The sequence below is a fragment of the Sus scrofa genome, chromosome 14 (genome assembly GCF_000003025.6).
Source record: "Sus scrofa isolate TJ Tabasco breed Duroc chromosome 14, Sscrofa11.1, whole genome shotgun sequence".
Taxonomy (NCBI): Eukaryota; Metazoa; Chordata; class Mammalia; order Artiodactyla; family Suidae; genus Sus; species Sus scrofa.
The window spans coordinates 108,541,525-108,566,529 of NC_010456.5; the positions used below are offsets into that span (position 1 = coordinate 108,541,525).

The 25,005-nt window shown below is 50.7% G+C and overlaps 1 protein-coding gene across 1 annotated transcript in view; it reads right to left on the bottom strand.

Moving 5' to 3' along the window:
- Positions 1–25,005, bottom strand: part of SLIT1 (slit guidance ligand 1) — a 178,506-nt gene that overhangs the window by 95,522 nt on the left and 57,979 nt on the right. The gene's annotated exons all lie outside the window — the stretch shown is intronic.

The following is a 25,005-nucleotide window of genomic DNA, read 5'->3' on the forward strand; positions in this document are numbered from 1 at the left end:
TGGGCCACTGCCCTGACCGAGGATCAGAAAAGGTGGTCCCAGGGAGTTCCTGTCGTGGCGCAGTGGTTAGCGAATCTGACTAGGAACCATGAGGTTGCGGGTTCGGTCCCTGCCCTTGCTCAGTGGGTTGGCGATCCGGCGTTGCCGTGAGCTGTGGTGTAGGTTGCAGACGCGGCTCGGATCCCGCGTTGCTGTGGCTCTGGCGTAGGCCAGTGGCTACAGCTCCGATTCGACCCCTAGCCTGGGAACCTCCATGTGCCGCGGGAGCGGCCCAGGAGATGGCAACAACAACAACAACAACAACAACAGCAACAAAAGAAAAGGTGGTCCCAGAAGAAGTCAGAACTGTGGCAGCCTCTTGCCTAGAGGAAGTAATAGGCTGTGGACAGCGGCCCTGCAGAGTCTGGTTGCCATAAAATGGAATTTATACATGAAAATCAGGAGAAGAGTGGCCCGAGGGCACCCCAGTCATGGCTCTGACAGACCTGACAGCTAATTAGAAAGCTCTGTTGGAACCTCCCTTTGAAAAGCCATTTAATAATTAAATGTCTTATCAGTATTTAAATTCCTCTGACAATATATACTTAGAGTGTGGCCAAAGAACCAATTTTCTCACTTCCATCACCTTACAAGACACAATATTTGAATCCAGGCATCTCCCCCATTGATGATACATGACATAATGGCACTCAATTTATATTGGGAGTGTTCCCACATCACGGGGACTCTTCCTCCAGGCTCTTGAATTGATGCAGCACAGAGACTCTGACACAGAAACAAGCTTGACAAGAATATGTCCCTTCACAAGTCACCAAGCTGGGATGGGTGGGCAGGGGTGGGAGGAGACCCTCAGCGGAGTGGGGTCTCGGGGGGCAATGGGATCAGCTCACCTGAGTATAATCAAAAAGGGTATGTGGTCTGTAGAGCAAGACTTTAAAATTTTAAATAATAACGTTGTTTTTTATTTGTTTGTTGCTTTTTAGGGCCATACCCGAGGCATATGGAGGTTCCCAGACCAGGGGTCAAGTGGGAACTACAGCTGCCGGCCTATGCCACGGCCATGGCAATGCAGGGATCTGAACCCCGTCTGCGACCTACACCACAGCTCATGGCAACGAGGGATCCTTAACCCACTGAGCAAGACCAGGGATCAAACCCGTGTCCTCCTGGATTCATTTCCAGGGCACCACAACAGGAGCTCCAATAATAACGAGTGTTTTTTGTTTTGTTTTGGTTTGGTTTTTTTTGTCTTTTGTCTTTATAGGGCCGCACACACGGCATAGGGAGGTTCCCAGGCTGGGGGTTTAATCGGAACTACAGCTGCCGGCCTACACCACAGCCACAGCAATGCCAGATCCTTAACCCGCTGAGTGAGGCCAGGGATTGAACCTGCAACCTCATGGTTCCTAGTCGGATTCGTTTCTGCCATGCCACTCTGGGAACTCCAATAATAACATATTTTAAATGATAATAATAATCAAAGTAATAATGAAAGTCGGTCTCTTTTTCATTACTGCCATGCAAAGGCAATTCTAAAGAATGTTAGTGACAAAATTTATTTATTTATTTATTATTATTATTTGTCTTTTTGCCATTTCTTGGACCGCTGCCACGGCATATGGAGATTCCCAGACTAGGGGACTAATCGGAGCCGGAGCCGCCGTCCTACGCCAGAGCCACAGCAACGCGGGATCCGAGCCACATCTGCCACCTACATCACAGCTCACGGCAACACCGGATCCTTAACCCACTGAGCAAGGCCAGGGATCGAACCCGCAACCTCATGGTTCCTAGTCAGATTCGGTAACCACTGAGCCACGAAGGGAACTCCCTGAAGCATGTTTAAAGGGATGGACGAAGGCCAGTTTGGGCCGCAGGGGTGGGTCTGCCCACCCTGCAGGATTGAGAAACTATAAGGGAGGTGATGTCTGCGTGGTCCTACAAAGGTGCCTCCCATCCCACTGGCAGCTGGAGCTGTCATGTCACTAGGGTCCCTATGTGGCCTACAGGGGCCATGCAGAGCTATGCCTTAAGGGTAAACCCCAAAGGGACACACAGAAGCCTCCACAAGGAGACCAGATTTGGGGGGGGTGGAGAGGAGTCATGGACAGTCCTGCGTAGGTCACAGAGGGAGCATCTGGAGAAAATAACAGAGAGGGAGGCTTCCCAGGTCCTCCCGGGACAACCAACACACTGCTTCTCCCTTGTCCCCAAAACAGCCTCTCAGGGAGCAAAAGTCTGTGCTTTCCTCTCCTCCTTCTGGAAGCTTCCCTTTCCAATGAATCTCCAATCTCTTTCCAATGAAACTTTCCAGACAGAAAGTGCATTTTCAAAGGAATAAGACCTGGAAGGGAATTTAAACTTGACCTAGCTCAACTCTCTCTTCTGACAGATGTAAAAAGCCCAGAGAGGTCAAGAGATTTTTCCAGCGTCACCCAGCTGACTAGCTGATGCTTTTCCTATCCCTGGACCCACCGTGTGGCTGGGAAGCATTATGGGATCACAGGGGCTTTGCAGCAGGCGAGTCGTAGCTCTAGATCGTGTGCTCTTCCCTTCTGGCTGTGTGGGACATACTACACGTGCTTCTGGGCCCCAGACAGCAGCCTGGACTGGGGGCTGAAGTAACTGAAGCAACGCCCCAGCACCAGGCAGTGCCAGTTCTGCTTTGGGGCGGATGTGACTGCATTTCTGGGATGCTTGAGTCAAGATACCCTTTGAGACACACCCAGTATGTCTCTGGGATGCAGGCAGTGTGATGACAGGTGGGACTGGCCTGGACCACCATCAAATTCAGGAACGTCAAGGGTCTTGGACAGCATTAGCTACACCTGACACAGCCGTGATCCTGTCCCCAGAGGGCGCTCTGTTCTATTGGGTTCAACTGTTCATTTACTGTGGTTCAACCGTTGCTTCTCAAAGTGTGGTCTGCAGGCCAGGAAGGTCCTTGTTGCTGCGGAGCTCATTGGACACACGATTCTAAAGCTCCTCCTGGAGCTGCTGGATCAAGACCTGCATTGACGCAAGACCCTCAAGTGACTCGGGACCGCATTAAAGCTCTGGGGGCACTGGTCTAGGGCTCAGTGGGGACACCTGATGGTGATGACCTTGGAAAAGGCCAACACTCTGCACACCCTCACAGACCATCGCAGACACCGGGCCTGTGTGACACTGTGCAGCCATTGAGGGCTCTCACCCAGAGGAGGAGGGGGAGGTTCTGAGTTTCAGAGGACGGCAAACACAGCATGAGATGGGACCTCTTGATGCGGCCAGCTGCCAGGTAAGGAAGTGGGCTTTGCACAGTGTCCAGGGAGACCTGAGACTGCACGCCCACTCTTCATTCACCAGTTCTGGGACCTGCCTCCAGCCCGTCAGGGTCTCCAGGAGATGGCTCCACATCTCCACTGTGACATAAAGATGCGAGGAGATCCTAGATGTAAAATGATGACACTCGGAGTTCCCGTCGTGGCTCAGTGGTTAACGGATCCAACTAGGAACCACAAAGTTGCGGGTTCAATCCCTGCCCTTGCTCAGGGGGTTAAGGATCCGGCATTGCCGTGAGCTGTGGTGTAGGTCACAGACGCGGCTCAGATCCCGCATTGCTGTGGCTCTGGTGTAGGCCGGCGGCTACAGCTCTGATTGGACCCTAGCCTGGGAACTTCCATATGCTGCGAGTGCGGCCCTAAAAAGACAAAAAAAAAAGAAAAAGCTGACACTGGCCTGTCCCTTAGAGGGGCTCTTGAGTAGTGACAGCCATGGGATTTGGGGGGAGTGGGGAGCCTGGCTGCCTCTCCAAATAGCCAAAGGGGACAGACCTGGGTTGGTGAGCAGTGGTTGCAAGTCCCAGGAGAGCAGGTTGGGATTAGTATAGAGAAGATTTGAGGGCAGTGAGTTTCCCAATAGCAAATGCTCAGGAAGGGCCAGAGCCTGTGGGGCGTACAGGAGGGAGCGCAGCATTGGTGGAAGCAGACAGGAGGCAGCAAATGAAGTCCTTTCCTCTCCCCACTTCTGCTGCTCTACATGGAGCACCAGCCTCCCCAAGATCCAAGTGGGATCTCCCCCTCCCTCTCTCCTTGCAGCAGGACAGACAAGCACAAAGCTGCACAGGCATGGACAGACGCCACAGACCTGCCAATAGCCCCAAACACTCTTTTTTTCCCAACAGCATTTAAGCAAGTCCCACCAGGTAACCAAAAAGGAAAGCCACTGGTCTCCTTGGTAACTGCTTCCAAGGTCCCTGGGTAATACTTTTAACAAGCTTCTAGCTCTCCCCACAAACTGCTTAATTTTTACAACAATCATACTTTTTTTTTTTTTTTTTTTTTTTTGGCCGCGCCTGCAGCGTGCCTAAGTTCCCAGGCTAAAGATCGCACCATGCCTCAGCAGTGACAGCATTGGATCCTGAACCCCCTGAACCACCAGGGAACTCCCACAACAATCATACTCTTATTTCCTCCTCTAAACATTCATTGTAGTGCATCTAACCAGAACGGTGTGCTCTCCAAACCAAGTCAGACAGCAATTTCTTCACAAAGTGCAACACCCTCTATCACCGAACCCTCCAGGAAGGATGCTCCTTGCAACAAAGACACCATTAAAAATAAAGCCCCAAAAACCCTCACACAGCCCCTAAGAGTCTGGCACCCAGTCATAACCAACAAGGGGGTGTGCACGGTGCGGGTGAAGGCAGGCTTCAGCCACACCTGGCTGCTGAAGGAAGGAAGGAACAAGCCATGTGTGAGTCTGGAACAAAGAGTACTCTAGGCAGAAAGAACGGCCAGTGCAAGGGTCCTGAGGCAGGAGCATGTGTCGTGTTCAAGGAAAAGCAAGCCGGTCAGGGTGGCTGATGTGGGAAAGGGTAGGAGGGTAAAGACTTTGCCTGTCAGGCGAAAGGAAGCAGGAAACCATCGGAAGGTTCTGGACAGAAGAGCAACTTAGATTTAGAAGTGCACTTCATGGGAGTTCCTATTGTGGCGCAGCAGAAACTAATCTGACTAGGATCCATGAGGATTCGGGTTCCATCCCTGGCCTCACTCAGTGGGTTAAGGATCTGGCGTTGCCATGAACTATGGTGTAGGTTGCAGACGCGGCTCGGATCTGGTGTTGCTGTGGCTGTGGTGTAGGCCAGCATCTGTAGCTCTGATTAGACCCCTAGCCTGGGAACCTCCATAAGGTGCAGGTACAGCCCTAAAAAAAATGAAAGTGCACTTAAGGCACTAACAACAGTACCTGGTACAGAGTGAGTGTTCAATGAACAGGAGCTCCTGTTATACACCACCCCCTCCACTTCTACCTGGTCACCCCACATCTGCAAACACACACATATCACTCAAAGCCCTTCAGTTATGCCCCTCTGCCTCCCGAAGTGTCCCAGATCTTTCTGTCTGGGACTCAAGCCCCTCTAGAAGGCCCAATGCACATTCCAGCCACCACCCCAGCACACGTGCCCAGCGGCAGACTCACTCTCCCTCGGCCTTTCCGTGTCATTTCCTTCCTCCCAAAGGCCCTCTCCTCTGAGCCTGTCCCAACATCCTCCTCAGTGCCAAATCCATCCCGAAGGCCACCTCCTCCACGAAGCCTTCCCACATGAACCCCCAGGTGGATGTCATATGTCCACCATCAGCCAAGCACGCTGAGCCACTCATGGACCTTCTCATCCTCGGTGCTGTTCTCATCCTGCTACCAAACCCCGCCTCCAGCCCCTGTTACACCACCCAAGCTCCCCGCAGGGCTTAGCCAAAGCGCTGAATACTCCTTTACAAGTCTGCAGGGGAAAAAAAAAATAAAAGATTTCTAGAAACAAACAAACAAAGTCAGTGGAATAACACAGCAAACGCACAGCCCCTAGGTGTCCTCATCTTCTTGACAGAGACATGGCCAACACTCAGTCGCACTGGGAAGGGGCAGGGCTGGCCTCTCCCAGCCTGTCCAAGGACCCGGGTAATGACAAATGGAGGGGGAGAGGGGTGGCATTCCTCTTCCTTATCACATAACCATTCCATGGACAATTCTCGATTCTGTCCACCAATTAAGCCTGAAAGCTTTGGCCCTGCTGTGACCATCAGTGGAGGTATTTCACAAGGTTCAGGAGGCAGGAGAAAGAGGAGGAGGTCGAGAACCCTGGCGAACACCACATCCCCGAAAAAAAGCCTAGCATCGCTACACAGCCACGTTCAAGCTCCAGCTCCTGAAGAAAGGGCATCCTTCACATGCAGGGGGTAACAGAGGTGGCCGAAACCTGCCCTGTCCTTGCAAGGCCAGTGGACAGAGCGCTTTGGCCACGTGGCAGAAGCCTCCAGGGACCATGGCGTGTGAGGGCGGGGCTCTTAACTCCAGACCCTGTCTTTACAGAAGACTCAGGAGAAAGAGCCCTGAAGTCCCACGGGGTTTGCTGGTGCAGGCAGGAGAGATGCCAGATCAAACAGGGGTCAGAATCTTCTAGATGACTGCCTAACCAGAGACTGATAAATCACAGGACTACAGAGCAGCCTCCAGAGGGTCTGAATTAAGGAACTCAAGGTGAAAATGGGGCCAGGAGGCATGAACTGCTGGTACGTGGGCCTCTCTGGGAGGCTCCCACTCCCGTCTCTCAAGCCACCTCATGGGGTTAGTCCCTGCTCAGAGCCAGGAACCCAACAAACAGCCAGGGATGATCAGCACCCAGAATCTGATCAAAAGACCTTTGCCAAGAGCACAGTCAGTTAGACCCCAGGTCCCATAAATGGCATCCCCAATGGTTTTTGTTCTGTTCTGGTTTTGGCTGCAGCACTGGTTCACCCCCCTTCCTGGCGATGAGCCCATTTTCTGGTCTGGGGAATCCATCCCTCCCCCATTCTGCTCTCATGGTCTGTTGGAGATGACACCACTCCCAACTCCAGGGCCACCCCATCCCTTCCCTGGCCAGGGTGGCTGGTTCGAGATGGCCACAGAACCCATCAAAGCCAATATGATAGATTGTATGAGACTTTGGGGACAGAGGCTATCATTCTTTCCTAGTGGACTTGGAGCTAAAGGCTGGAGCTTCTGCAGCCACCTTGGAACATGAATGGAGAACTGCTGAGAGCAGGGCCAAGGTGAAAGAGATTATGGGAGGGAGGGAGAAAGAGCGAATGAGGGAATGAATGAACTTGGCCCCTGGGATCATTATTTGAGTCCCTAATCAGGCCTCATCTGATTCTAACTTAGGTCTCCCTGACTCCAAAGGCGGGAAGGAAGTTAAAAGGCATTGAGAGTTTATTGCTGGGCACGGTGTAAAGGTTATTGCATTTAATACCCACAATAACTCTGTGAGGTAGGACTGATCACCCCCTTATCTTTATCTGTAAACAAGTAAACTCGTAAAGAGCTTTTTCAATGGGCTGAGGTCAGCCAGTTCACAAGAAGTAAAACCACAACCAGGGGACACCTTCCCCCTCCAAGGCTTTGTGGTCTGGGCTCCACTCCTGGCAAATAGGCCAGAGCTCAGAGAAGGCTGCAGCCCCGAGGGAGCTCACATTTTAACTGAGCCAGAGGTGGGCTGCTAGTGAAACAGCCGCTCCAGGGACTAACAGGCATAATGTTTGGGGGGAGAGAAATGCCACATCTGCTGGGATATGCCTCAGAAAGGTCTCTCAGGGCTGCAGAAAACTGCAGAAGAACAGCTGATAAATGTCAGTGCACACAGCCAGCCTGGGGGAAACCGTGCAGAATGGGCAAGAATCTAAACTTTTTAAACAGCAGCGACTCTGGAGCCATCAGTTATCATGCAAGAGGGAGCCCTGAGAGTTCTCTGGGGTGATCACCAAGGACGGGCCCAAAGCCAGAAAAGGCACCAAGCGGTGACACCATCAGGAAGGTGTCAGAAACAAAAGACAAAGCATGTTGGAGACAAAGTATCCCACTGGTCCAGAAGACGTGCATACCTGCCCTACACACCTGCCAGCGGCTTGCACAGCTGCCCTGAGGCTGAATGGCGAACCGTGCGACCTCGCCAGGGTCACTAATGTGTCTAAAAGGGGAGGGGGAAGCCATGGCAGTAGGTTACCTCTCGGCCGACTTGTGAAAACGCAGTCTCCTTTGTTAAACCCCAGGCTTTCCCCAGGGAGAGCAGGGCAGCTTGCCAAGGACGCCACCTCTGCTCCCTGGGTCTTACTTCTCTCGGGCGCCTCACACCCTAAATGTACCATGCAAGCCCCCAAAGATCGGATTCTCCTGCTTTGCGGCCATGCACCAGTTCCTGCCCTCCGAGGCATCACCCTTCCCCACCCAAAGAGGCATATTTAAAGACTGCAAGACCTACTAAAGAAGAAAACAAAGGAAACCACAAGGAGCCTCCGGCAAGATCGGGCTGGGAAAGCTCGTGCCACCCCGCCCTGGCCCCCAAGGCTGGAAGACCCGGCCCTGCTCCCTAGGCAGACATCCCAGCTAAGACTAGGATGAGCTGGGGGAGGACAGGGAGCCCCCTGGGAGCAGAGAGGGGCCAGCTCCCTGCAGAGGGGGACTTGTGCCTCTTCCCCTGCTCCCTGCCCATTTCCCCCAGGAGGAGGAAAGTCGCTTGCAGGTGCCTAGGGCCAGAGGCCACTATAGGAAGGGAGACAAACAGGAAGGCTGTAGTCCCAGCGAAAGCAGGAATCCTAACCAAGGCACACACATACCGGGTCTTTCCAGCCCCATCTTGCAGGAGGCTCCTTGTGGTTTCCTGGCACTGTCCTCCTCCCCATCTGCCCAGGGGAACTCCTCCTTTGGGACCTGCCCCTCCACAGACAGAGCTGGGCATGCCCTCCCCTGGGGCTACATCAGTACCCTGTAGGTACCTACACGAAGAACTTTCTGAAAGACAAGAATCCCGGACATGGGGTTAACAGGGTGGGTCTCCTTGGCTGCCTGGCTTTACCTCCTACCTCTGCCACTTACTTGTTACTTAACTGCCTTGTGCCTCAGTTTCCTCATCTGCAAAATGGACAGAATAGTGTCGAGGGTTAAATAAAACCGTTCTTGGAAAGTATCTGGCCCACCCAGCACCTGGTTCATGCAATAAATCTACATTCTCATGTTTCTTACTTTGTCTTTTTTCACCGTGGAATGGAGAACTTCTCAGGGGCCCAGGCTCTGTGTCACCCCTGTCCAGGTCCCCAGTACACACCCAAATTCACCTCCCCAGTGGCAGCATAGCCACCTCCCACCCCCCCGGGGTCGTCATGGGAGGTTTGAAATGGAGTGGGGGATGCAGAGGAAGGCTGAGAGCCATGCTCCGGACTCAAGTGAGGAGCCAGGGTCAAGGTGCAGTGACTAAGGTCAGACCCAGACTTCTCTGAGTCTCAGTTTCCTCTCTGTAAGCCCAAGATAAAAATGACAACCTCCGGGAGGTCCTGTCATGGCTCAGTGGTTAACGAATCTGACTAGGAACCATGAGGTTGTGGGTTCGATCCCTGGCCTCGCTCAGTGGGTTAAGGATCTAGTGTTGCCGTGAGCTGTGGTGTAGGCTGCAGACTCAGCTCGGATCCCGAGTTGCTGTGGCTGTGGTGTAGGCCGGCAGCTGTAGCTGTGATTTGACGCCTAGCCTGGGAACTACCAGATGCCACAGGTTTGGCCCTAGAAAAGGCAAAAAGACAAAAAAATAAATAAATAAATAAATAAATGACCACCTCATGGGGTTATTGTCAGGAGACAGTGAAAGGATGTTTCGAAAGAGCTTAGCACAGTCCCTGGCACACAGGACATCTGGGTAAATGTAATGGGTTCTGTCATTTTTCACGGTAACCAGGCTGGCATTACCAACCATAAGGAACAGTGACTACCATGAGGCCGTCTGCAGCCGCAACTACTCTCTCAAGAGGTTCTCCAAGGAAGAAAGCAGAACAGAAGGAAGACTGCCCCTGACACACTGGGGGAGAAGTGCCTTCCTTTGCAAGGCCTTGATCAGAAGAAGGTTCTGGAAACTCCTAGTAGGGAAGCTTCCCAGTGAGAAGCAGGGGACCCCTGCTTCTCTTGGCATCTCTTATCTCTCCAACTCTGCCCGTCCCCCTCACACACTGTTAGCCTTGTCACACAGAGAGGAAGGCATGAAAGGATGGAGTCTGGGAATTAACATTTCAAAGTCGATGCTGGAAGCTTTTCCCGCTCAGGGAGCTTCCTGAGGGGCAGGTGTGTGTGGGAGCCCCAGCCCTGAGGTGGGCGGGGAGTGGGTCAGGCACCTGTAATCCCTACAGCTTCTGTGCCTGGTCACACATCTCAAATTTTCCTTCTGCGGCACACTGAAAAGAAACATCACCGACCAACCTGGCCCAGCCCTGCTGAGCCAGCATTCAAACAGCCCTGCGCTCTTCCTAGGAAGCCTTCTACTCCCCTCCACTGGCAAATCTCCATCAGACTGGGCGGGGGCCGGAGTCTGAGGGGAGGGACCCTGGATTCAGCCGGGTTTACTCAGATACTCATTTAAGCAGCAATTAGGTCAAACAGCTACCGACCTCCCAGAAGGGCCCCGATGACTCAAAGAAAAGCACCCATCGCTTGCCATTTATCCACCATTCTTCCAACAGCCACTGAAATTAGATTTTACTTGTGAAGTGTGCACTGGCTCCTTCTCTGCTTGTCAGGGAATCGCGCCTGGGCGGGGGTTCGGGGGTGGAAGATGGAGGTCACCTCCCGGCCCAGAGCCACACAAAGGTTCCCAGCCAGCCCCTTGCTCAGCTCACAGTCCAAACAGTCACGAGGACAGAGATTCTCCCAAGAGCCTTGAGAACGATGCCAGGGAAACCAGTACCACCATTTTGTAAACCCATTTGCTAAGACCCAGTGAAGGTGACAACACGCATGCCCATGACCTAGCAGTCCTGTGCCCAGGTAGTTACCTAAGAAATGCTCACAAAAGCAGAACCTGCGTGCAGAAGGAGCAGCACTACTGGCAGCTAAAAACCTAGGAAAAACCCAAATGCACCTGGGTAAGAAAATGGATGCATTGTGGGAATTCCATGCAGTGGTGAAAGTGTGTGAGCCACAGCCACCCACACCATCACGGGCGAATTTCAGAAACAGAATGCTAAGTTAAAATATATATATATATATATTGCAGGACTTCCCACCATGGCTCAGCAGCAACGAATCTGTCTAGTATCCATGAGGACGCGGGTTTGATCCCTGGCCTCACTCAGTGGGTTAAGAATCCGGCACTGCCATGAGCTGTGGTGTAGGTCGCAGACACGGCTCAGATCCTGCATTGCTGTGGCTCTGGCATAGGCTGGTGGCTACAGCTCCGATTGGACCCCTAGCCTGGGAACCTCCATGTGCCGCAAGTGCAGCCCTAAAAAGACAAAAAAAAAAAAAAAAAAAAAAATGCAGTGTTTGGTTCCTTTTATAAAAAGTTAAAGAATAAGCAAATTTTTAATGCTTACATAGATAGGCTGCTCAACTAGCTTAGTCTGTAGAGCATGAGACTCTTAGTGCTTATATATATATGCATATACACACATACACACACACACATATACATATATGTGTGTATGTGTGGCCATACTGCAAAGAAAAATCAAGGAAATTACAGACAAAAATCTGTGCACTGGTTCCCTCCGTTGCTGGAGTATGGGGGTCAGGCAGGAGGCAGGAGGCCTTCGAACAGCACTGTAATGCTTTCGGCTTAAATTAAAACAGTGACTCCATGGATACTCCTTTTATTATTATGCTTTTCCACTAACATACATTATTTATAACACATTATAAACATTTTTTTGTATTATCCAAAATTCACTTTAAAATATTTTCGGAAAGCGGGCTGGCAGTAGCATTGGTAGGGACATCTAAAGGCAAAAAGTGGCTGAACGTCTGCAGAACCCTGAGGCTGAACCAGACGACACTAACGCCCTCCAGCTAAGAGTTCAGGTTATTAAAAATCACAGAGACAAATAAAGAATAATTAAAGCCACTTTTACTAAGTGCCCATGATGCCATCGGCACATGAGCAATTCTAGACGTAGATTATTCTAATTCTCATCCGTGCAAGATGGGTGTCATAATTGCCATGGAAAGTGTGGCTCTGAGTGGCAAAGTGACAAGGCCAGGGTCACCCCGCCAGTCCTGCTACTGAGCGAGAAACCAAAGGCGGCTCCGTCTGTCCGCGCCTGCAGAGACTGTGCCTTTCCACGATGCCAAGCAGCCTCTCAAATATTTATAGACATAAACGGTGAATGAACCAAAGCGCAATTCAATCCAACACATATTTATAAATATTTATAACCAAATGTTTTGCTTTGATAAGGCCTATTCTCTGAAGTGCCTGGCGTCAGACAAACAGGGCTTTTTCCGCGGGAGCAGGCTGCAGCTCACCTGGGAATGTTCGCCTATTTCCATGAACGCACACTTACATCTGCGTTCACATCCACACCCAGATGGCCCACCGCCCCGTTCCTCATTGTCATCAATTTAACACACTGTGAAAATAAGACTCAGAGCTCAGGGACCTCGGGATGCTGTGTTTGTGAGGGAATTTGTGCCTCTCTGCTGCCCCAAATCTGCCAGAGGCTCCCCACTGCTTTCAGGATGAAATCCAAAGCCCTCGGCAGAATGACACGTCCTGGCCAATGTCTGCAAGCTCACGTCTGCCCACGCACAGCTCACCCCACACGCTGACCTGCAGGCTGGGCTCCAGGGCAGGTTCTTGAAGGCCTTGTGCTCCCCCCACACTGGCTGCCCTTGCACAGGCTCACAAGACAGCACAGGCTGTGCCCTCTCCCATCCCTTTGACACCTCCCTTCTGGCCTGGCTCATGCCCACTGGATGCTCTGGGCCCAGCAGGGCTGCCTCCTCCTCCAGGGAACTTGGCCAAGCCTCTCTGCTGAGCTCCTACCACTCCCCACAAACCACCCCCCATCAACTGCATCCATCTCCCACCAGTTCTCTGTTCACTTTTTTTTTTTTTTTTGGCTTTTTGCTTTTTCTAGGGCTGCTTCCACGGCATATGGAGGTTCCCAGGCTAGGGGTCGAACCAGAGCTGTAGCCACCAGCCTACACCAGAGCCACAGCCACGTCTGCAACCTACACCCCAGATCACAGAAACGCTGGATCCTTAACCCACTGAGCAAGGCCAGGGATCAAACCCGCAACCTCATGGTTCCTAGTCGGATTCGTTAACTACTGAGCCACAACGGGAACTCCTCCGTTCACTTTTCTAGTCTGGCTTCTCCAGGACCCAGAACTCCACCTTCTGCACCTGCAGCCTGGTAGGCGAGGGAGACATGAATTCAGAGCTCACTCTACATAAATGCATGTTGTCACCTGCACCTCCTGTCCCAGGCCCACATAACACAAAATTGTGTGTGGGGATGGTCGGGGTTGCGGGGGGCGGGGGGGGAACAGGCAGACACCTACGCTAATGTGCATGCGCCAGCCTGCGCTGAGCTCCTCCAACTTAATCCTCGTCACCACAGTGAGGCACTCCCATCCCCATTTCACAGATGAGGAAACTGAACAAAATCACATGGCCGGTTACCTGGGCCTGGCAGATCCCAAAGCCCATGATCTGTGGTTTGATTTTTTGAATTAACATATGGGTGCCCTCAGAATCTGGAAATGAGAGGGCAGTGGGCCCGAAAAGCCTCTTAGGAAACAATAAGAACATATAGTGGTCATTTCTATGTCCCTTTGAGATTTTATTTTTAAGTCATTTGCAAAGATGCACTAGTGACAACACTTTAGATTTTGTACTAAATGTTGCCATTTCAAAGGATTTTCCATCTCAGTCAGCTTTTCTGAAATTTTTCCTTTGAGGACTTTAATGGTGGGCCTAATGGTGTCTTGACCTGGTATAAAGATCTGCCCACAGGTACATGAAGAGTCTCACTAACCCCTCAGGCAAGACAGAGGAGTGGGAGCTCCCACCCCAACCAGCATGGAGGCCTCGGCTGCCCGAGGCCACCCTCACCTCTCAGCAGGACCTTCCTAGCAAAGCCTTAGGTCACTTCTAAACAGTATGAAGGCTCCTCAGAAAACTAAATATAGAACTACCATATGACCCAGCAATCCCACTCCTCAGCATATATCCAGACAAAACTGTCACTGAAAAAGATACATGCCACCCCTATGTTCATGGCAGCTCTATTCACAATAGCCAAGACATGGAAACAACTTAAATGTCCATCACAGATGAATGGATTAAGAAGATGTGGTATATATACACAATGGAATACTACTTAGCCATAAAAAAGAACAAAATAATGCCCTTTGCAGCAACATGGATGCAACCAGAGATTCTCATACTGTGTGAAGTAGGTCAGAAAGAGAAAGACAAATACCATATGATATCACTTATCCATGGAATCTAAAATATGGCAAAGATGATTCTATCTGCAAAACAGAAACAGATCATGGCCAAGGAGAGCAGACTTGTGGTTCCCGGGGGGAGGAAGGGAGAGGGAGAGGGATGGACAGGCAATTTGGGGTTTTTGGATGCAAACTCTTATATTTGGAATGGATGGGCAATGGGACCCTACGTGAGGTACAGCACAGGGAACTCTGTGTGATTGGGTCACTTTGCTGTACAACAGAAATTGACAGAACATTGTAAATCAACTGTAACAGAAAAAATGAAAATCTTAAAAAAAAAAAAAAAAAAACAGATGAAACATCCTGCGAGTGGATGCTGGGCTGCCAGCAATAGGGAGTGCCCTGGCCCTGGGTGTGTTCAAGCAGAGCCTGGGTTCAAGCAGCCCCTAAACCAACCTCACACGGAAGCCAGGAAGGGGCTCCTAAGCTGGGCCAGCCCCCACACTCTGGGATCCATCCCTCTCCTCCTGGCTCGAATGGTGCCTGAAGTCTGGATGGAGCTGCTGTTTGCTGAGCACCTACTCTGTGACGAGGCTCTGACGGTGACAAGATAGACTTGATCCCTGCTCCCACGTCATATGTGGCTAAGAATCTCACATGTAACAGCAGAACTTCTGAACAGGAGGAGATGCCATTTATCAGGTGCCTCCCTTGGGCTAAGGGGCTTATAAGTCTTGTCTTATTTAAATCCTCTCAACAGCCTTAGGAGCTTGGAATCATCATTTCCATTTTATAAAGGAGAAAACAGGCTCAGAGTGGTCAAAGGTTTAGGGAAGACCGACAACTGCTGAGGACTCAGAGGAGGCTGGGAAGACGAGTCTCCTTGGGACTCTTCCTGGCCACAGGCATGACAGCGAGGGTCCAGGGATGGTGCACCCATGGCCTTCAGTGTCCTTATTGGGAAGATTTGGGAGTGTGCAGTAATGACTCTCTCTGTTTCTTGCGCCCCCTTTAGGCTGGGAAGCCCCCCTTGGACATGCCCCCCAGAGTTGATGCCTCTGAGGTGGACACCCTATCACCCCCTTGGCCCTAATGCCCCTGTGGCTCCCCCACCAGAGAGGACCACCTACCTAAACGGTTGGAAGCGCCCTACCAGCTTTCAGCTTCCTCCTTCCAATGAGGGGTCCCGAGGCTTGGAGTGAGCATCCTGTTCCACCTTAAAGAGCCTGAGTGAGTAAAGACCAGGGACAATAGGGCGCCTGTGACCCACAGGCCTGACCTGGCCTCCTGGACCCTCTCCCCATGCTGCTGACCAAAAGCCTGTCTGTGCTCCTTTATGCGTGGAGGCAGTGAGGTCTTCCCGCTCCTCCCCCCTCCCGCCGCCCGCCCCCCCAGCCTAGCTTATTTCTGGAGACAGTGGGGCCAGGGGGCTGGGCACCCTGCCCAATTAACACTCTCAAGAATGCCAGTGGAGCAGCTGCTGCGGCAGCCGGGCTCCCCAGGGAGAGGGGCCCAGGTGTTCCTGCCTCCTCTCTGGTGCAGGCAGGGGGAGGGCCCAGGAGCTACAAAGAGCCGGGGAGGCGGGGTGCCTGCCAAGGACCTGCCACCAGGGCCAAGCCCCGCCCCAGGGCATCTGGGCTTTCTCGGTAGCGAAGGGATGCGGGGAGCATCTGGCAGCCCACGGCCCCTCTGTGACCTCCAAGTGGATGGTGGGAACCAGAAGACCCGGGGCTCACGGCTGGCCCCCAGCTTATCACCTGTCTGTAAAATGACAATACACTCTGCCCCACACTGTCACAAGGTAGCATGACAGCACATGGCTTGGAACTTGGTCCACAGTCAGTACCGAATAACGTGCTGGTTTTCTCTCTCCCCTTCCCATCCCTGTTTGGAGTGGGTAACAGAAACATGCCAATACCTTGCTTGGCAGACAGAGAAGAAGACAGAATCAGAAACACACACATAAAAGCAATTTGAGCTCTGGGCTTCTGAGAGACAGACTTGAAAGAAATAGGCCTGATGTGAAGACAAGTTAAAGAGATTCTGACACGGAGGAACCCCACCCTGGAAGGTCTGAGAATAAAGCACATGAATGGGGTGTGCAAAAAAAATAAGGAGGTAGGAGTTCCCGTTGTGATGCAGTGGTTAACAAATCCGACTAGGAACCATGAGGTTGCGGGTTCGGTCCCTGCCCTTGCTCAGTGGGTTAATGATCCGGCGTTGCCTTGAACTGTGGTATAGGTTGCAGATGCGGCTCAGATCCCGCGTTGCTGTGGCTCTGGTGTAGGCCAGTGGCTACAGCTCCAATTCGACCCCTAGCCTGGGAACCTCCATATGCCATGGGAGCATCCCAAAGAAATAGCAAAAAGACAAAAAAAAAAAAAAAAAAAAAAAAAAAAAAAGGAGGTAGTAGAAGGAATCAAACACTGGGAGCAAAAGGATTGGGGATAACATCTACTAAAAAATCATAAGGGAAGACAGCTTCTTGCCTCTAATAATTTATTCACTTATAAAATCTGCTCCAAACATACTTTCCACTTCAATTTTGATTGATGTTTGTTTGCATTTAGCTAGTTTAATAAAGCTATTTACCTTTGTGTTAAAAAGAAAAAAGGGGAGAGTTCCTGTTGTGGCTTAGGGGTTAACGAACACAACCATTATCCACGAGGACATGAGTTGGATCCCTGGCTTCGCTCAGTGGGTTAAGGATCCAGTGTTGCCATGAGTTGTGGTGTAGGTCTCAGATGTGGCTTGGATCCCGAGTTGCTGTGGCTGTGGTGTAGGCCGGCAGCTATAGCTCCGATTTGACCCCTAGCCTGGGAACCTCCATATGCCTCTGGTGCAGCCCTAAAAAGACAAAAAAAAAAAAAAAAAGAAAGAAAGAAAGAAAGAAAAGAAAAAAGGGGAGTTCCTTTTGTGGCTCAGCAGTAATGAACCTGACTAGCACCCATGAGGACACAGATTCAATCCCTGGCCCCACTCAGTGGGTTAAGGATCCAGCATTGCCGTGAGCTGTGGTGTAGGTCACAGACGCGGCTCAGATCTGTCATTGTGGCTGTGGTGTAGGCCAGCAGCTACAACTCCAATTCAACCCCTAGCCTGGGAACTTCCATATGCCACATGTGCAGCCCTAAAAAAAAGAAAAAAAAATTCTCACCTCATAGGGTTACTGTGAGAGTTAAACACAATAATCCATGTAAGGTGTTACCATGAAGACTGGGATATAGCAGGTGCTCAATAAACGATAGCTTTTAAAAAACATTCACACACGCTGACAACATATGGCTTAGAGAGACATGGGAAGAACTGTCTGCCCTGACCTGCCCATTTCACCCAGATGGGCACAGGATCACCCAGAGCGCTGAGGACCACTGGGCAGGCACCGTGTTAGACTCACATTGCTTCTCCTAGGGGGCCAGTTTCCTGGGCCAGGAAAACGTTTCTGGCTCAAGTTAAAATTCAAAACGGTTCCCCTTCCCCACCGCCCCTCCCACCTTCTTGTAAGCCCCCGGGGAAACTTGTCTGGGGAACCCCACCTTGAACGTGAAGGTCAGGGCATCAACTCATCACCATCTTTATTATTACACGAGAGGCAGGCAAATCCCCTTTCTGTGCTCCTCTGAGGCCAGGAGGGGGGTCTATTTATCTTTTAATGGAAAGGGGAGGCGGGGGGACGTGCGCCGTTCCGGCCAACCTGACTACTGCCTCTGTGTTCTTCAATTACTGGTACAAAATGATTTGATGAGAGGAACCAAGCCGACATCTGGGTTTCAGTTAGCATCTGACATGGGGCCTCGCTAATTAATCTGGAAACATGAATTGACAAAGGCTCAAATCCGAGCTCAGTCAGGGAGAAAGCTGGCTGACGGGCCGTGAACAGAAGGTGGTGCGTGGCGGGCGGCACCAGGGTCACCGGGAGTGTCCGGGAGGACTCAGAGACGGCGCCTTGGGTTCACCCCTCCTTCCTGGCTTTGTCATCCGACCCCCAGAGGACAGGCAGGAGGTGGCCCAGAGGCAGCTGGGAGGGGCATGGCTGACGCCGGCGCTGTGCCCGCAGCCAGCCGGCCAGAAAGACAAAGGGACCCAAACATTTCAGCCCCATCAGCCAGATCAGCTGCGTGCTCCCACCTGGCTCAGAGCCTCATCTTCTCTGCTCCAAACCTTCCTCACACAGTCTTAAAAGTTTAAAAGAAAAGTTGGGGGGTGGGGGGATGAGCTGGGGTTGTGGGTTGGAAATCCTATAAAACTGGATTGTGGCGATCATTGTACAACTATAAGTGTGATAAATGCATTGAGTAATAAAATAAATTAATAAATACATCAAACATCCAAAAAAAAGTTTTTAAAAAAGGGAAATATATATATATATATATATATATATATATACAAAAGTACATATCCATTTAACAATCACTTATCAGCTGATCCCTTACTAGGCACTAGGCGTGGCGTAACAGCTTTGCATTATGACACTTAATCCCTAGCCCACCTGGTGAAGCTTTACCTCCATTTACAGTTGAGCAAAGTGAGGCCCGGAGAGGTTAAGCTAGTCGCCAAAGATTGCCCAGCTAGCATGTATAACACCAGACTCCAGCCCAGGGTTGGGCAGGCGAGGACAGTACGCTGGGCCCCCTGTGAGCACATAGAGCTCTCTGCCCCCTCCCCTTCTTCTTCCCCCTCCCTACAGCCATGAGGGTGACTTTTTGCAGGGAGGGAACATTGGAGTGACAACATCTCTGAGGATTAAGGCTGAGGAAGCCCTAGAGATCACCAGTGGTCAAGCGAGCCCCTGGTGACTTTGGAGGCAGGCCCGAGTCCGAGGGGCTATAAGCAAGTGGTCAGGGCCCCTCTTCCCTCCCCACAATATCTGTTCTATATCATAGAGTTTCCTGTGAGATTTATTTTGAATAAACAAGCTGCTGTCTGTAAAATCTGTAGCCTGCTGATTCAAAGCCACCACCTACATTTCATGGTTAAAGAAACAAAACCCCAGGCAGGTGCAGTGATGCATCTCTGAAGACTGGAGCCAAAACCCACGGTTCCTGACCCCAACCCCTCACGCTTTACACCGGGTCCAGTGGGCAGCTCTGAACGGAGGTGCAGTCCTTCCCTAGCAGTGAATTTTCTCCGGCTTTGTACCCGGCTACGAGCACAGGGCAGGTGCCTCCTGCCTGAGGTATGTGGGATTCTAAGGGGCCAACATATACAGAGCGCTTGGCGCACAGCAAGTGCTCCATAAATAGGAACTGTTTAAAAACATATATGAACTGTTATCACCATCTCGCTTCACTGCTCCACGAGGCTAGGATAAGGCTCCCATCAGCCACTGGACGCTGGTCCTCCCTCCCCACCTCGCATCCCCGCCCAATGGAGGAAGCTGCCCATCTGAAATGAGAGCCGATCCAGGCAAAATGCTTCACACAGTCCCTGGCTTGTAGAAGGGCTCCATTGAGGTTGGCCAAACTTGTGCTGACTATTATATTACCTGGAAGTCTTCTCCCTCCTCTCCTTTCCTCCGTGATGACAGGACATCAAGACCCGTCTCCTTGCCTGGAAGTGCCAGCATCTCACACCTTTCTCCCGGCTGACAGTTGGCACTACTCTGCATTCTCTCCTTCTGTAGACCTAGTCATCGCTCCCCAGTTTCCTTTGGCTTTTGAAAATTAATTATCAGTGATTTGTTAAGTTCATTAGCTCTGCCTCTCAACAGCATGGAAGGCCCACCATCTGGACCCGTATTTTCATTTTTATGCAAGTTGTTCCATAATTACACAATAAGCGGTGTCACCCTGCGAAGCCACGCGGAACACACTCAGCGCACCCCGCCTTTCTCCAGACATACACAATCTCTCCCCAGGCAGGACAATCAGATCTGTCCGCCCTGCTCTGGGAACAGCCTTCCCTGCAAACACGTGCAGAACCCCTGGCATCTCTCCCTGCTTAAATGTTTACTGAACCCACGCTACGTGCCAGCTATTTATGCCATCTCATGCCTAGGTGCTATTTATGCCAACTCTTATGTACCCCAATAGTAATTCTCTGAGGTTACTGTCATTCACCCATTTGCAGATGAGGTCATGGAGGCTCATATTGCTGGCGCCCCAAATAAGGCATCATTTTCAAGTAGTCAAACCAAGATTTGAACCCAAGTCCTAAATCCATACCAGAAAAACCTCAGGCTGCCTCTAGCATGACCCTGCAAATCCACCTGCTGCCTTTTTGCTAAATCCAATGTCGCTCCTGCTTTCTACAGACAGGACCTGTTAGACATGCAGCCCTTCCTGACTCCATTTCGTCCACCCATTCCCACCTGATTAGCTATGGTCCAGCTCAGTTCCATTGCTCAACAGATGCCAGATTCTCTCTCTGTCTTTTTAAGGGCCGTACCCACAGCATATGGAGGTTCCCAGGCTAGAGGTTGTATCAGAGCTGTAGCCACCAACCTACGCCCCAGCCACAGCAACGCAGGATCTGAGCCTTGTCTTCAACCTACACCACAGCTCACGGCAACGCCAGATCCTTAAACTACTGAGAAAGACCAGGGATTGAACTCGTGACCTCAGGGATGCTAGTCAGATTTGTTAACCCCTGAGCCACGACGGAAACTCCAGATGCCAGATTCTTGACAGGGCGATGCATGTGAAAAAAATATGAAGAATGGATTCTATTGCTTGAGCACTGATGACAGGATAATGCTAAATGCCTGGATTACCTCACTCGAGAATCTTATAGGCAGGCAACCACAGGAGTTATCATACTCGCTGTACAGAAGGGAGACCGGGGTATAGAGAGATGAAGCTATGGCCCTTCGGTACCTTGTAGAACCAAGATTTGAACCCAGCTCCAGGATCTATCACACCATCCTCCCTCACAAGGAAAGCGCCACCTGTGTGTCTGAGAGACTGCTACCCCTATAAGGACACCCACCAGAAGGAAGCCAGGTCTAGCATGTCCTAAGACAGACACGCACAACTCCATTTTAGGCAAGTAAAACCCCATTTTCAAGTAAACATTAATCAGTAGGGCAAATGACACTTAGAACATTCATTCAACAAACATTTACTGAACACCTGACAGATTGCAAGGACCACATCAGGTACTGGGGATGCTGAGAACACAAGAGATGGTCACCCCATCCTCCAGGGGTCACAGACCCCAAACAGATGATTAAATGTCCAGGGACCCAACACGTACCACAAAGAGGTGAAGTCAAGGGCACTGAGGGAGCACGTGACAAAGAACACACATCCGGCCCACAACGTGATAAGAGAAGGAGGATTTGCTGAGGAAGCAATGTCCCCACTGAGACCCAGAGGATGATAGAAATGGTCCCAATGATGTGTACGTGAGTGTGTGCGTGTGTGTGCGTGTGTGTGCACGCACATGTGTGTCCACATGCATGCACACCTCTCCAGGGAGGGGTGTGTTCTAGGTAAAGAGAACAGCGTGTGTGAGCCCAGCACATGTGAGGAACAGAGAGAGGCTGGTACCACCTGGAAAGCAGCAGGTGCATCATTCATTCAACAAATGTTTACTGTCGGCCAGTGATGCTCCCTGGGTTTCCTTGTCTGGCAGCTGTTTGCTGGGCTAGCAAGTGTGGTCCAGCTTGGGAAATCAGCCCTGGCAAAATGAGCTGCCTTGTTTTCTGGATTTCTTGGACAGTCACCTGGTCTGGGTCTTACCTGCTCACCAGCTCTCCCTAAAAACTCCCTAAATGTCCAGCAGCTTCTCCCTAAAAACCTGGCACATTTCAGCAAAACAGATTCCTTCGAAAGTTCCTGGAAAATACGGCGTTCCCGTCATGGCTCATCGGAAATGAATCTGACTAGCATCCATGAGGACGCAGGTTCCATCCCTGGCCTTGCTCAGTGGGTTAAGGATTCAGCGTTGCCATGAGCTGTGGTGTAGGTCGCAGACATGGCTCGAATCCCGCGTTGCTGTGGCTCAGGCGTAGGCCAGTGACTACAGCTCCAATTCGACCCCTAGCCTGGGAACCTCCATATGCCATGGGTGTGGCCCTAAAAAAAAAGTTCCTGGAATATTAAAGCGTGAGCCATCAGCAGAGGGGAAGGGGAAAGACTGCCCTTCGTGTGGCAAAGAATCTAAGAGTTCCACACTATTTCAGGGGGAGACTGGACATTTAGATTTCTCTAGAATATCTGGATTGTCCCTGCACGATCCCAAGAAAGCCCCACTATGTGCCAGGCCAGTTCCAAACACGTGTGGCAACAGAGGGGAAATCCACCGCTGGGTCCCTGTTCACAAGGAGTTAACAGCTAGCAATGGAAACGCAAGACATACGTAAGTGCCAAAGCCAAGCCCCGAAACTGGGTTCTCAGCCAGAGGTTTGCCAACCTGCAAACAGCGCAGGATGCGTTACTCCAAAAGTCCTCAGAATCCTCCATCAAACACTGTCGCCTGAACAAACAGCACGCCTCTCACAGGTCTACAGACTCAGGGGAACGAGGAAAAAACAAACTCACCTAAAAGCATTACTGCAATGGAAGCCTCAGGGAGAGGCCACACGGGACTTCACTTGCTGCGAAACACAGTTCCAGGACATTTGAATTTGTCTAACAAATATGTACAACCTTTAGAAAATTTAAAATAATCTGACTAAAAATGGAATTACGGTCATGGTAGCTTTGTCCCTGCATATTTTCCGAAATGACACCTGTTCAGAAGCCCAATTATGACCTGGCAGGGCAGCGGAGGGAGGTCAATGACATCATGTGACATTCGGAAGAGACCCCCGGCCTTGGGAAAGTTGGGCCCCAGGGATGGGGGCCTCTCAGCCCTGCAGTCCCTCACATGGTGCTGCCTGCCCTGAGCCCTGCTATTCCAAGGCTGAGGCCATTTCATGCCTTATCAATAATTCATGGGTACAAACAATAATGCCATCTGGGTAGCCTCTGTGGGTGGGGGAGGGGCCTCAGAGGAGGCGGGCGGGATAAAGCTCTAACCCTCTAGAAGCAAACATTCACCCAATCAAGTGCCAGCCTGAAAGCCCTTAGCTTTGGAAACACTCTCGAAGCCACCAACCCCCAATATTCCTTTCTGGGCCAGTCGGATTCCCAGGAATAGCCAGCAAGATGTCCACTTACCCCCCAGGAGCACTAGGCATGGCCAGTCCAGCCCTTACTCAGGGAGGCGACATGGGCACTAGAAGGACCACTAGATCAGGAATCAGAAGGGTAGATATGGAGTTCCCATCATGGCGCAGAGGAAACGAATCCAACTAGGAACCATGAGGTTGTGGGTTTGATCCCTGGCCTCCATCAGTGGATTAAGGATCTGGTGTTGCCATGAGCTGTGGTGTCGGTTGCAGATACAGCTCGGATCCTGCATTGCTGTGGCTGTGGCATAGGCTGGCAGCTGTAGCTCTGATTCTACCCCTAGCCTGGGAACCTCCATATGCCACAGATGTGGCCCTAAAATGCAAAAAAGAAAAAAAAAGAAAATTAAAAAAAAGAAAGGTAGATACTAGTCGCAGCTCTGCCATATGCCTGCTGTGTGACCTAAGGTAAGTGGCTTAATCTCTCTGAGCTTCAATATACTCCTATATAAAACGGAAATGGAATAAAAACGTGGGCAAAGGACTCTAACAGGCAGTTTAACAAAAAAGGAACACGAACATCCTTACAAACTTTAAAAAGGAGTGCTCAAGCACATTCATAACTAAAGAATTATAAGTGTAGTCCATTTATACTTCGAAAACAAACAAACTCAGTGGGAAAAAAAGGTCAATTTGTGTACCAGAGGTGGGAGTGGGGGTGGTAGAGAGGAAGTGGATGAAGGCAGACAAGATATACAAATTCAGTTATAAGATAAATAAGTACTAAGGGTGTAATACACAACATGATAAATACAATCAATACTGCCATGTGTTACATAGGAAAGTTGTTAAGAAAGTAAATTCTAAGAGTTCTCACTACAAGAAAAGTTTTCTCTTTCTTTTGTATCCATATGAGATGACGGACGTTCACAAAACTTATTGTGATGCTCACTTCATGATTATGTAAATCAGATCGTTATGCTGTACCCTTTAAATTTATGCAGTGCTGTACGTCAGTTATATCTCAGTAAAACTAGAGGGGAAAAGAAGAGGCACTTGAAAGAAGTATTTACAAAAAGAAATACAGGAGTTCCCATTGTGGCACAGCGGAAACGAATCCAACTAGGAACCACGAGATTGTGGGTTCGATTCCTGGCCTCACTCAGCGGGTTAAGGATCCGGCGTGGCCATGAGCTGTGGTGTAGGTCACAGACTCAGCTCGGATCTGGCATTGCTATGGTTGTGGCTGTGGTGTAGGCTGGCAGCTGTAGCTCTGATTCAACCCCTAGCCTGGGAACCCCTACATGCTGCTAATGTGGCCCTAAAAAGCAAAAAAACAAAAGCAAACAAAAGAAATACAAGTTAAATCACAAGACACTTTTTTTCGCCTATCAAATTGGCAAAAAGGAAAAATGTTAACATTGAGCTACACTGAAAAAAGGTGTGAAAAATAGGTTTTCATATCTTGTGGAGAGGGTACAGCCTTCCTGGACAGCAGTTTGGCAAAAGCATCATAAAATGCACTTCGACTCAGCACTTCCACTTCTAGAATTTTATCCTAGAGGTCTACTGATGTAAGTGCAAGAGTTATGGAAGTTCTCTTGTGGCGAAGCAGGTTAAGGATCCAGTGTTGCCGCAGCTGTGGTGCTGCCTGCAACCACAGCGAGGGTTCTATCCCTGCCCCGGGAACTTCCACATGCCACAGGTGCGGCCAAAAAAAA